At 44.1% G+C, this 14042-nt stretch overlaps 1 protein-coding gene across 9 annotated transcripts in view; it reads right to left on the bottom strand.

Moving 5' to 3' along the window:
- MSRA (methionine sulfoxide reductase A) overlaps window positions 1-14042 on the bottom strand; it is a 324741-nt gene that overhangs the window by 266231 nt on the left and 44468 nt on the right. Inside the window, exon 1 of one of the 9 annotated variants that reach the window (XM_073586366.1) lies at window positions 11749-13048. The exons of the other annotated variants lie outside the window; for them this stretch is intronic. The gene's annotated coding sequence lies outside the window, so the exon portion shown is untranslated. Of the gene's footprint in view, window positions 1-11748; window positions 13049-14042 lie in introns of those variants that run through there. 9 annotated transcript variants of the gene reach the window in all.

The raw sequence follows: 14042 nt of genomic DNA, 5'->3' as shown, positions 1-14042 counted from the left end.
AAAAATATTAAATAAAGTAATATATAAAAAAAAAAAAAAATTAACATAGAATCATTGAATGTTAAAAGGGACCTCTACGGTGATCCTGTCCAACCCCCTGCTCAATGCAGGAGTCACAAATCATCTCAGACAGATGTCTGTCCAGCCTCTGCTTGAAGACTTCCATTGAAGGAGAACTCACCACCTCTCATGGTCTCATATGTCTTATTGCTGCATCCATGAAAGTCCGATCAAAATCTAAAATTAACTAAAATAGGAAATCGCAGTTAAGTCCGATCCATGGAAGCTGTACCGAGAATTCACAAGACTCCAAGGATCTGCTGCCACCTGGCAAGGATACCTTCAGAGATCTTGTTTGATGGTACACAGAGGACCTACACAATCTTAGGCAGGCAATAGTAAAGTTAAGTGATCAGTGTATTATTTTGGTATACTATTTGCATGCAAAACTTAATGGTAAGTTTGAATTTTTTTTAGTAAAAGCTACCAAAATTGGATTGGTCACGGGTCAAATCTTGTTTGGGACAAGCTGAAAAAATAGGCAAAGCTTCTCGTATGGATAATTACATCGCCCGTTTAGTTTTAGTTATGAGAAAAATAAAAAAAATAAAAAAAATAAAAAACTGCACAGATGTCTGTACTTGGATTTGAGACAATTAATGGCAGAAACCTCTCATGGCATAGAATAAGCGATGAAAGGCAATCGATCCAAATGCTATAAATCTGTTCAAGTTGCTTTAGAAAACAGCTGAGTAGGGAAAACCTTCACGGACACTTTATTAAATCATTGCACCGGATTAGCATGGGCTGCAGAAATGGTCAAGGAAAAAGTTTTACTTGCCATTGATGGACAAATCATTTAATGGGATAGATCAAGAACCCATAAAAAAAATTCTTCAAACATGACTCCAAGTCCACCAAACAAACCTGACATAGCTTTAATTCCTTATACAGAGGGTACGGAAAGTATTCAGATCCCTTTAAATTTTTCATTGCAGCTTTTGTTAAATTCAAAAAAGTTCATTTTTTTCTCATTAGTGTACCCTCTGCACCCCATCTTGACTGAAAAAACAGAAATGTAGAAATTTTTGCAAATTTAGTACAAAGCAAAAACTGAAATCTCACATGGTCGTAAGTATTCAGACCCTTTGCTAAGTATTGAGTAGAAGCGACTTTTGAGCTAGTACAGCCATGAGTCGTCTTGGGAATGATTCCACAAGTTTTTCACCCCTGGATTTGGGGATCCTCTGCCATTCTTCCTTGCAAATCCTCTCCAGTTCCGTCAGGTTGGATAGTGAACGTTGGTGGACAGCCATTGTCAGGTCTCTCCAGAGATGATCAATTGGGTTTAGGTCAGGGCTCTGGCTGGGCCGGTCAAGAATGGTCACAGTTGTTCTGAACAGGGCTGTGGAGTCGGAGCTCATTTTGGTGGAGTCGGAGTCGGTATAAAATGGACCGACTCCTAAAATATATAATAAATTGGGTACAGTAGTTCCATGCAGAATGTGCTGAATATTTTTTCATAGGAATTTGGGAAAGTTATGAAATGTCCTATAAATGACTGTTCTATTCCTGATCTAAGGCTACATTCACACACAGCGTTTTTGCTGCGTTTTTTGAGGATACGTTTTTCAGCTGCAAAAGCAGATCAGCTTTTTAAAAAACCGCATCACCTGAAAGGTTTTTGAGCTCATAATGTTTTCAATAGCAAAAGCAGATTAGAAATCTGCTCTATCCATCCATTTATCCATATCTGTCTATCCATATCATATCTGTACCAAAAAGAATGAAAGCCGGGTAGCACACAGACTAACACTCCTTTTTTTTAGCACCAGTCAGGTACACCTCATAGTTTCCCAAAAGGACGCCCAGGACAGGCATTGCTCGTCTTCAGTAACATCAACATCAATTGATAGTTGGAATAAATAGACTGCCTTCACCACAAATTAAGGTGCAGGCTTTATTTTCAAGTGTAGGGGTGTGCAGTATAAGGTTCTGCAGCAGCTGAGGTGTGCAGTATGAGCTTCTGCGGAACAGTATGAGGTTCTGCCCCCCCCCTAGTTTTGATCCTGGCTAAAACAGTTTCTTATAAATATGGCGAACCCTCAGGTAACCCTAAATGAAGGTCAATGGACACAGGTGGCTGAATTGAAGGAATTGCTTAATCACCTATTTACCGTGACTAAAAAATTACAAGCTGAGGATTTAACTCCTGGTATTTTCATAAGGGAGTGGAAGAACTTGCTATTTTGACTGTCACAAAGAGGAGATTTAATCGCAGATGGCATTTCTGCTTCAATGAAACGGAGACATAGCTATTGGAAAATAAAATTTTTCTGCCAGCTGTTTATGTGGACCCAAGTCATCGTATATTGCTTGATGATCAACAGCTTACTAAAGAAAAAGAAGCTCTGACTGAGGTAGCAGTTAGGATGAGTGGCCTACAGGAGGACTGCCAGGCGCAAGAGGACTTGGGTTCTGACAGTGCTACTGCTGCCATATCTTCATCCTCATCAGATGAGGAGTTTGACTTTGACAAGTATTTGGATGATATGGAGCAGGCAAAGTGTTGCTGCAAGGAAAAAGATTTCATTCTGTCTCCTATAGCAAGCAGATTGACCATATTCCAGCAAAATGTTTCACTTGCTCTCAAAGAAAAATAAAAATTCAACCGTTCATCAAAACTGACTGTGCATGAGGCAATTCCTTTATAACCGGAAATTGTTAGAGATGTTGCCCATGTGGTTACGGCTTTGCCTCCAACCCAAGTTACTGTAGAGAGGTTGTTCTCTGGCCTTAAAATTATTAGGTCAGATTTTAGGTCATCTATGAAGGAGGATCTGATGGAGGCAATTTTATTTCCTAGAACAAATTCATACGACTGCACAAATTTTATTTAGTATGTTTTTGTTGAAAACTGTTTTTTGCTACTTACAGTTTATTATATAGTGTATGTATATATATATATATATATATATATATATATATATATATATATATATATATATACACACTGTATAATCGATATTACATAGTGTATTACAGATTTACAATTTATGTTTTTTGTGTTCTAAAGTATTCCAATAAATATATATTATGTTCTATCTAAATGTCTTGATTATTGTATCATAAAAATGATTAAATGTCTGATGTTCACATTGTACTACAATAAATTTTTCACTTAAATATAAGCAATATATGTTGGAGTCGGAGTCGTGGAGTCGGTGGAAGGGAAATTGAGGAGTCGGAGTCACAGGTTTGGCTTACCGACTCCACAGCCCTGGTTATGAAGCCACTCCTTTGTTATTTTAGCTGTGTGCTTAGGGTCATTGTCTTGTTGGAAGGTGAACCTTCCGCCAAGTCTGAGGTCCAGAGCACTCTGGAAGAGGTTTTCATCCAGGATATCTCTGTACAACCAGTCGTCCTGTCCCTGCAGCTGAAAAACACCCCAATAGCATGATGCTGCCACCACCATGTTTCACTGCTGGGATTGTATTGAGCAGGTAATGATCAGTGCCTGGTTTTCTCCACATATAGCGCTTAGAATTATCACCAAAAAGTTCTCTCTGAGTCTCATCAGACCAGAGAATCTTATTTCTCATAGTCTGGGAGTCCTTCATGTGTTTTTTAGCAAACTCTATGTGGACTTTCATATGTCTGGCACTGAGGAGAGGCTTGTCGGGCCACTCTGCCAAAAAGGCACAACTGGTGGAGGGCTGCAGTGATAGTTGACTTTGTGGAACTTTCTCCCATCTCCCTACTGCATCTGTGGAGCTCAGCCACAGTGATCTTGGGGTTCTTCTTTACCTCTCTCACCAAGGCTCTTCTCCCACGATTGCTCAGTTTGGCTGGACGGCCAGGTCTAGGAAGACTTCTGGTGGTCCCAAACTTCTTCCATTTAAGGATTATGGAGGCCACTGTGCTCTTAGGAACCTTGAGTACTGCAGAAATTCTTTTGTAACCTTGGCTAGATCTGTGCCTTGCCACAATTGTGTCTCTGAGCTCCTTGGCCAGTTCCCTCGACCTCATGATTCTCATTTGGTCTGACATGCACTGTGAGGTCTTATATAGCCAGGTGTGCGCCTTTACAAATCAAGTCCGATCAGTTTAAAACTCAGCTGGACTCCAATGAAGGAGTAGAACCATCTCAAGGAGGATCACAAGGAAATGGACAGCATGTGACTTAAATGAGTGTCTGAGCAAAGAGTCTGAATACTTAGGACCATGTGATATTTCAGTTTTTCTTTTTTAATTAATTTGCAAAAAATTTCTACATTTGTTTGTTTTCAGTCAAGATGGGGTGCAGAGGGTACATTAACGAGAACAAAATGAACTCTTTGGAATTTACCAAATTCCTGCAATGAAACAAAGAGTGAAAAATTTAAAGGGGTCTGAATACTTTCCATACCCACTGTATATTCTTGTCCTTACAACTACTCGCACCTACGGTCTGCCAATCTGGCAGGTAAGTTGTGGGCTAGTAGAAGATCCAAAGATGGATATGTGTCCAAAACAATTAAATCCAAAAGGTAAAAAAACATGCAGAGAGTGAAAATGGACGAGGGGTTTTCCGTCACTAAAGAATTGGAACCACTTCTCCCAAATATCTTTTTATCTAACTTGCCAATTTTCCACCACATTGTTTACATCTACCACATCTAACACCAAGGTAGTGTGTCCACAATCTATTGCGCTTGAATAGAGGGGAGGGCAGGACTTCCCAAGCCAAAGAGGGGAGGGCAGGACTTCCCAAGCCAAAGAGGGGAGGGCAGGACTTCCCAAGCCAAAGAGGGGAGGGCAGGACTTCCCAAGCCAAAGAGGGGAGGGCAGGACTTCCCAAGCCAAAGAGGGGAGGGCAGGACTTCCCAAGCCAAAGAGGGGAGGGCAGGACTTCCCAAGCCAAAGAGGGGAGGGCAGGACTTCCCAAGCCAAAGAGGGGAGGGCAGGACTTCCCAAGCCAAAGAGGGGAGGGCAGGACTTCCCAAGCCAAAGAGGGGAGGGCAGGACTTCCCAAGCCAAAGAGGGGAGGGCAGGACTTCCCAAGCCAAAGAGGGGAGGGCAGGACTTCCCAAGCCAAAGAGGGGAGGGCAGGACTTCCCAAGCCAAAGAGGGGAGGGCAGGACTTCCCAAGCCAAAGAGGGGAGGGCAGGACTTCCCAAGCCAAAGAGGGGAGGGCAGGACTTCCCAAGCCAAAGAGGGGAGGGCAGGACTTCCCAAGCCAAAGAGGGGAGGGCAGGACTTCCCAAGCCAAAGAGGGGAGGGCAGGACTTCCCAAGCCAAAGAGGGGAGGGCAGGACTTCCCAAGCCAAAGAGGGGAGGGCAGGACTTCCCAAGCCAAAGAGGGGAGGGCAGGACTTCCCAAGCCAAAGAGGGGAGGGCAGGACTTCCCAAGCCAAAGAGGGGAGGGCAGGACTTCCCAAGCCAAAGAGGGGAGGGCAGGACTTCCCAAGCCAAAGAGGGGAGGGCAGGACTTCCCAAGCCAAAGAGGGGAGGGCAGGACTTCCCAAGCCAAAGAGGGGAGGGCAGGACTTCCCAAGCCAAAGAGGGGAGGGCAGGACTTCCCAAGCCAAAGAGGGGAGGGCAGGACTTCCCAAGCCAAAGAGGGGAGGGCAGGACTTCCCAAGCCAAAGAGGGGAGGGCAGGACTTCCCAAGCCAAAGAGGGGAGGGCAGGACTTCCCAAGCCAAAGAGGGGAGGGCAGGACTTCCCAAGCCAAAGAGGGGAGGGCAGGACTTCCCAAGCCAAAGAGGGGAGGGCAGGACTTCCCAAGCCAAAGAGGGGAGGGCAGGACTTCCCAAGCCAAAGAGGGGAGGGCAGGACTTCCCAAGCCAAAGAGGGGAGGGCAGGACTTCCCAAGCCAAAGAGGGGAGGGCAGGACTTCCCAAGCCAAAGAGGGGAGGGCAGGACTTCCCAAGCCAAAGAGGGGAGGGCAGGACTTCCCAAGCCAAAGAGGGGAGGGCAGGACTTCCCAAGCCAAAGAGGGGAGGGCAGGACTTCCCAAGCCAAAGAGGGGAGGGCAGGACTTCCCAAGCCAAAGAGGGGAGGGCAGGACTTCCCAAGCCAAAGAGGGGAGGGCAGGACTTCCCAAGCCAAAGAGGGGAGGGCAGGACTTCCCAAGCCAAAGAGGGGAGGGCAGGACTTCCCAAGCCAAAGAGGGGAGGGCAGGACTTCCCAAGCCAAAGAGGGGAGGGCAGGACTTCCCAAGCCAAAGAGGGGAGGGCAGGACTTCCCAAGCCAAAGAGGGGAGGGCAGGACTTCCCAAGCCAAAGAGGGGAGGGCAGGACTTCCCAAGCCAAAGAGGGGAGGGCAGGACTTCCCAAGCCAAAGAGGGGAGGGCAGGACTTCCCAAGCCAAAGAGGGGAGGGCAGGACTTCCCAAGCCAAAGAGGGGAGGGCAGGACTTCCCAAGCCAAAGAGGGGAGGGCAGGACTTCCCAAGCCAAAGAGGGGAGGGCAGGACTTCCCAAGCCAAAGAGGGGAGGGCAGGACTTCCCAAGCCAAAGAGGGGAGGGCAGGACTTCCCAAGCCAAAGAGGGGAGGGCAGGACTTCCCAAGCCAAAGAGGGGAGGGCAGGACTTCCCAAGCCAAAGAGGGGAGGGCAGGACTTCCCAAGCCAAAGAGGGGAGGGCAGGACTTCCCAAGCCAAAGAGGGGAGGGCAGGACTTCCCAAGCCAAAGAGGGGAGGGCAGGACTTCCCAAGCCAAAGAGGGGAGGGCAGGACTTCCCAAGCCAAAGAGGGGAGGGCAGGACTTCCCAAGCCAAAGAGGGGAGGGCAGGACTTCCCAAGCCAAAGAGGGGAGGGCAGGACTTCCCAAGCCAAAGAGGGGAGGGCAGGACTTCCAAAGCCAAAGAGGGGAGGGCAGGACTTCCAAAGCCAAAGAGGGGAGGGCAGGACTTCCAAAGCCAAAGAGGGGAGGGCAGGACTTCCAAAGCCAAAGAGGGGAGGGCAGGACTTCCAAAGCCAAAGAGGGGAGGGCAGGACTTCCAAAGCCAAAGAGGGGAGGGCAGGACTTCCAAAGCCAAAGAGGGGAGGGCAGGACTTCCAAAGCCAAAGAGGGGAGGGCAGGACTTCCAAAGCCAAAGAGGGGAGGGCAGGACTTCCAAAGCCAAAGAGGGGAGGGCAGGACTTCCAAAGCCAAAGAGGGGAGGGCAGGACTTCCAAAGCCAAAGAGGGGAGGGCAGGACTTCCAAAGCCAAAGAGGGGAGGGCAGGACTTCCAAAGCCAAAGAGGGGAGGGCAGGACTTCCAAAGCCAAAGAGGGGAGGGCAGGACTTCCGAAGCCAAAGAGGGGAGGGCAGGACTTCCAAAGCCAAAGAGGGGAGGGCAGGACTTCCAAAGCCAAAGAGGGGAGGGCAGGACTTCCAAAGCCAAAGAGGGGAGGGCAGGACTTCCAAAGCCAAAGAGGGGAGGGCAGGACTTCCAAAGCCAAAGAGGGGAGGGCAGGACTTCCAAAGCCAAAGACGAGGGCAGGACTTGTCTAACAACATGTGAATGAGCAAGGACAAAGACAGCATGGTAAGGAGTATGGAAAGCAGAGATTTGGAGACGAACACCAAAAAGACACAGCCTGGAGTGCCGATATACACAGGAACAGCAGATCTTTAGTCAGTTTCGGACTTGAAGCAATCAAATGATTAATGACAAAGTTATATGCCATCAACAGACTAATTATCTATGGCAAAGATGGAAGCAATCAGCAAACGAATAGCCGGCAGTATTGTTGACCGTGCAATGTGGATATTTGCTTGCAGAAAAAGTTCCACGCTTTAACAGCAGCTTAAAGCCACATTCACAAGTTCAGTGTTTGGTTAGTATTTTACATCAGTAATTTTAAGTCAAAACCAGGAGTGGAACAGTCAGAGGGAAAGTATAATAGAAAGACTTCCCCCATCTACCATCACTATGCCATGGACCTCTATAGCCCCATCCTGGATCTGCCCCCATCCATTGCTCTTACTAGCCCTCATCCAAGATCTGCCCCCTTCCACCTTCCCTATGCCATGGACTTCTATAGCCCCATCCTGGATCTGCCCCATCCCCCCCATCCACCTTCCCTATGCCATGGACTTCTATAGCCCCATCCTGGATCTGCCCTCATCCACCTTTCCTACAGCCCCTACCCAACATCCCTACAGTCCCTATCCCTAGTCCCATTTGTGCACTTGCTTTGGCAAAACTAATGTGTATTTAGTCCTGCCAATAACGCTTCTTTGAATTTGAACACGTCACCACTTCCGCATTTCTCACCCACTCCTTGATTTGGCTTCCAAATACTGCTGTAAAATACTGACCAAATACTCAACAGGTGAACATGGTCTAACAGTGTGACCAGCAGCAGTATTAGTAGAGACGAGTTTGTTATGCTTACAGCAGATGAATGGTTATCCAGAGTTCTGAGCCAGAAAGTAAATGCAGGCAGATGATAAACAAGCAGAAGTTCACTGAAGTGATGAGTAAGCAGCTGAAATTAATGGACGATGAAGCAAAACTCCCAAATTAGACATGGTAACTCAATGCAAAGCTACTGAATACTCAGACAGAACCATAGTTGTATGAAAAGGCCTTGTGTGATGAGGTCTACGGAACTTGCCAGGTAACTGGAAAAATCCAACATGAATCACAGCAAAGGGAGGTGGCCATAGGAGATGGGAATAGGTCCGACACTGGAGCCGAGACAGGCGAGTAACAATAAGGGATGGGGAATTTAAAGGAGTTTTCCCACGAATGAAAGAACATTTTATTCAATAGATCTTGGAATAATAATAACTTCCACAATTGAATGTGTTCAAATAAAATGTTCCTGTGCTGAGAATCTTATAACTGTCCCACAGCGCTTTCAATCTCCTAAAAAATAGCAAAAAAAAAAAGTTCTAAAAGTTGTTTGTCACAGGAACAGATTTTAAAAGGGTGCAACATGATGACAAGCTTTGTTCTTCTCAATGGCTTCCAAGAAACTCCATTTAAAGGCGACCTGTCACTTGCTCAAAAAATTGAATCAAATGCCTTGTAAAAAATCCCAGAGTTCCCCAGATTCCATGGCTCTATACAGTTTTGCACAGGGTTGCGCCATTGCAAAGATTTTCACATATGTTGCTTTAGGAGGACAGTATGTGAACTCTCTGCTTGGTAGCTCAACTGGGACATTTCTTCAGAGTTTTCTAGGACATGCACTTTCACCCTTCTCTCCCAATCACAGCTAGGCAACATCTGAGAGATCAGTTGTCCAGCTGTGATGGGCATTGTCTGGGAGGGAAGGGTGAAAGCGCATGCGCCCTGAAATTTTTTTGAATAAACAGCTGGTTGATCTGCAAAGCAGAGATTTCACATATTGTGCTCTAAAAGCAACAAATGTGAATATCTCTGTCATGGAGCGACCCAGTGCAAAATGGAAAAGATTGGCAGAATCAGTAAAGCTTAGGGATTTTTACAAAGTGCTTATCGCTATTTTTTTGAGCAAGTGACAGGTCCTCATTAAATATCTGGCTAGAAAAGGCTCCTCCACCAGCAAAATAAGCTGTTTGCAGAGGATGTCAAAAATGGGACCTACAACACTTATCTGATTTCTGTAGATCACACTCTAACCACATGCTTTTCCAAGGTGTGCCAAGAAAGGAACTTGGAACGATCAGATGGTCGTGATCTATAAAGTGATCCTTGGATGGGACAACACTTTTGATGGCTGACGCTACGTGAAGCAATTCCTATAAGCAGCATTCTTTCACCATGGGTATTTTATAAAGTCCTTCCAAAAATGCTTTCAGCTTATATTTTCATGTGACCAAAGTTTGGGTTTATTTTACTTTCAATGGATATCTCTTCAGATGCCTCCAGTTCCCGACGCGCAGTTAATCAGAGAAGTGAGTGCCATGTTTGAAGCCGGTCCGGGTCCAGCTCCTGGCGCTATTTATCTATTCCTGCAATTGAATTCACACTGCTTAGTATACTTTTGACTACGATTGTTTGACTACATTATAGTTGTGACCATCGATTCCACCACTTTCTGATCTCGTTAATTAAAATTTAGTTTGTGCCCCCTTGTACTGTGTTTGGCTATGCCTCCTCTCCATTCTGATCCAGGGTAATTTTTTACTTCCTTTAACGCTGCTCTTAAAATTATTATAGCTCCATTTATTCCATGCCGCTTTAGGACTATACCAATTATTGTCCTTTACTACTCTGACATCCATTCAAATCACAGATTTGGAAACAGGTTAAACCAAGTGAAATGTGCAATTTAATTTAACTTTTTTTTTAGAATTATGGAACCACACATTACAGAATAGTAATACTCACAAATAATAAGCAATTGCACTATGTAATGTGATGTGCCACGATTATATGACCTTGACAAAGGTCATGGAAGCCCAAACCACACTAAACAGATGCATATGAAAAAAGTCTTAAAAGCCAAAAGTTTTAAACTTTATACTAAGGCGGAGTCATCTGTTTCCTCCCCTGAGGATCACAGTGTCTGGTAACCAATGGTGTATAGCAGATTCAGCCCAACGTTACAAAGAAAACGTCTTACAACTTTGCAGTCATCATGGTTGTGATGGTTTCATAGATCTAGGCTTGGGGAGGAAATCCGAAAGGCTAACTAGTAAGGTTATGATTAGGTCAAAGGAAAAAATCCTAAAAGTTTTCAAATGATAGACTGAAGTATGTCACAGACTTTTTTAGGACAGTTCTAAAGTCCAAACTCTAAGAGCAAGGTTTCCAATAACTCCACCCAAAATTGGATCTTTGGGGGCAATCCTGGGGTGGGGTATACATGGTCACTCAGTGACGTTCTTCCTGTCTCAGTGGTGTAAGTATCAACTTATTCATAGTCTAGATTGTCGTCCAGCCCCCAAATAATGTCCCTTTACATTCTCAATATTATTCCCAGCCTTACAGAATAATATACAGGTAATGAGTAGGCTTCATAGGTAGAGGCTGCACCCAAGCCTTTGTGTTTGAGGGGGCACCCAGGCCTTGGTATATGCGGGCCCCCCCCTCCAAGATTCCTCAGCCATATAATAGAACACCAATGCGTATGACGAGAATCGTCACATTACCCCTTACAACACCAACCAAAATTGTGGGATTTCCTAATTCTCTATATTGATAAAACTAAACTGTTAACAGTTCTTGGAAAGGGAAAAAAAAGTTTTCATGTCTCTAAAAAGTTTTTTTTTTTTCACAAATTTGAAACTGTTGAGAGCGAATGGGATAGGAAATGTTTTAGTTCAACCAACCCTTCCGTTCTTAAGGAAGTAAACAATCCACAAACCAATTTTAGGAAAAGTATTAGAAGGGATTTATTATTTCCTATCAGTTATTCCAAACTCGTGACCACTTTTTTAAACCATAAAATTTGTGCAAATCCCATCCCAAGCTAAACTGAAGAATGGTAGAATAATACTGTAGGTTGTTAACTGCTTCTACATAATTTCTACCGTGGAATTTTTCATTTTCCAAAAACATTAAAATTGGAACCACCTTAAAAAAAAAAAAAAAAAAAAAAAAAAACTCATTGCAGTCAATAGACACCAAATGAGGCCCAAACAAACATGTAATGTCCTGGTTCAGATTACTACCCCCTGCCATTTACAATGCGAATATTAATAGTGGGACAGAAAACATTTTTTGGATTGAACTCATCCAAATACAAGCGGAACAGACGGGGTCTTATCGAGTGACTATTTACATGCCGAAATAAAAGTTGGGACATACCAAAAGAAGCAAAATTAGAAAATAGACAATGCTCACAGTTCGTTTGCCCTTCAGTTGTCTGTACGGCCGGTCGTCTTTTTTTTTTTTTTTTTTTTCGGCAAGTTCTTAACTCCAATTCATTAATGACAGGGTGGTGGATGAGCAGGAACAAAAAAAAAAAAGAATGCTGCTCCAGCAGGAAAAAATAAAAATAAAAAACAAAACTGCTGACCAGAAAAAAGACATTTTTACAAAATTAAAAAAAAATTTTTTACATTTTTTCTTTTCTCAGAGACGGCCTTCAAGAATTCCAAAAAAATTCCATCTTTGTATAAAAAAAAAAAAAGAGAAAAATTACAAAAAAAAAACCAAAAACTTATCCGAGCGAGAACTTTTGCAAGAAAACCAATCCAAGTGTCTGGGCGCAATGCCACAACCAGGTAATTAGGAAGGAAGTTTTTTTTTTTTTTCGTGGAATAGAGGATAAGTTTGTAAATCGCAGACACTGCTCGTCATTGTTTCCGCGAATCGGCAAAAAATTTATAAAAAGAAAATCAGATTCCACCAAAAAAAGACCAAAAAAAAAAAAAAAAAAAAAGTGCAGAATTCTCCTTTTTTAGCCCGGAATGGATTTCTTTCCTGAAGCTCAAGTCGAAAAGGCAGACAAAAGAAACTGATTTGACTGAGCTCTGCCAAGTCTTGCCTTTTTTTTTTTTACCCCCCCGTTCTTTCTGTACGGTCTTTCCTCGCTCCCAGCATGGCAATCATCCCAATTCCAAGCAGTCTTGGCGAGGCTCCAGCCTGTGCCAGTCTGTCCTTCATCCCAAAAGATGCCCTTTGCGGATCAGTTCATATATTAAAAAGAGGGAGAGAGAAGGAAAGAAAAAAAAAAAAAAAACAAACAAACAATGGAAGAAGGAAAAAAAAAAATACCAATAATGAAACAGACGCCGAGTAGGAAATGAGACCCGATAACCAAACCTTGTATTGACAAACCTCCCGTCAGCCAACAAAACACCTGGTTCTTGTCGAAACGACTCGGATGTGCGACAGCGGCCAAATACCATTTTTTTTTTTAATAAGCGCTTGGTGTGTTGTTTGGAGCCATTTGTTATTCAGTGATAAGAAATCTGTTCTGTGTCTGGAAATGTCCGCATGCGACAGAACCTGCTGCTAAGCCAAAAAATCTTTTAGGGGAGGAGGAGAAGAGAGACAGGGAGAGGGGTGTGTGTGTATTCAACTTTAACAAGTGCCATATACTTCACTCCGTCTTCCATGGATTTGAGGTTTGCACAGAATCATGGGAGGAATTGATATTTGGGGGTTGATGGTGGGAGTATTAAGATTTTTTTATCTTATTTTTACAACAACTGTTTTTATCGGTAGCTTATGTTCTCCTCCCCTAGAAGCTTATGTCAAGCATTGGAGGTCTACTCTCTATGATACGTTTTACGAAAAAGAGTGGCCCTTAAAAATTGTGCTTGATAAAATTAAAAAAAAAAAAAAAAAAAAACCACTTCCATATGAGACATACGTAGGCTCGTTTACAGAGGCGTGGCTAGGGGTTCAGCTCGGGGGGGGTGAAAAATCTGAGTGGGCCCCTAACCAGTAACCCTGATTACAACTCAGGTGGCGAACCCCGTGGCAGTAGCTCTGGGTGGGCTCCCACAGAGCAAGGGGCCCAGGACGACCGCACCCTCTGCCCCCCCCGGTAGCTACGCTACTGCTCGTTTAGCCTACTGGTATTCTAGGCAGCTCGATAGTCTGTGAATTAGAGGAGCTCTGGTCTCTGCTGGACACTATGGAGAATGGTCTCTGGTTACCCGGTCACCAGATTTCATTTTAGTATATACACAGTCCATCATTCCATATGTACAGGTCTTGTGTATTCTATCTCCACTGGGAGATAGATTTGGAGTACAAAAGTCAGACCTTGGTCAGGCCTCATGTGGAAAACTGTGTCGAGTTAAAAAAAAAAAAAAAAAAAAAAAAAAGACATTGAAAAACTGGAGCAAGTTCAGAGAAGAGCTACCAGGATAGTGAGCAGACTGCAAAGTATGTCCTATGAGGAATGGTTAAAGGATCTGGGAATATTTAGCTTGTAAAAAAGACTAAGAGGAGACTTAATAGATGCCTACAAATATCTGAAGGGATGTCACAGTGTAGAGGGACCATCCTTATTCTCATTTGCACATGGAAGCACAAGAAGCAATGAAATGACACTGAAAGGGAGAAGATACAGATTAGTAATTAGAAAAACACTTTGACAGTGAAGGTGATCAATGAGTGGAACAGGCTGCCATGAGATGTGGCAAGTTCTGCTTCTTTGGAAGTCTGCAGAGGTTGGACAG

Source organism: Dendrobates tinctorius, unplaced genomic scaffold (genome assembly GCF_039654945.1).
Source record: "Dendrobates tinctorius isolate UK_male_01 unplaced genomic scaffold, ASM3965494v1 ptg000093l, whole genome shotgun sequence".
Classification (NCBI taxonomy): Eukaryota; Metazoa; Chordata; class Amphibia; order Anura; family Dendrobatidae; genus Dendrobates; species Dendrobates tinctorius.
The sequence above is the reverse complement of the archived record's forward strand: the minus strand, read 5'-3'. Positions and strand labels throughout refer to the sequence as shown.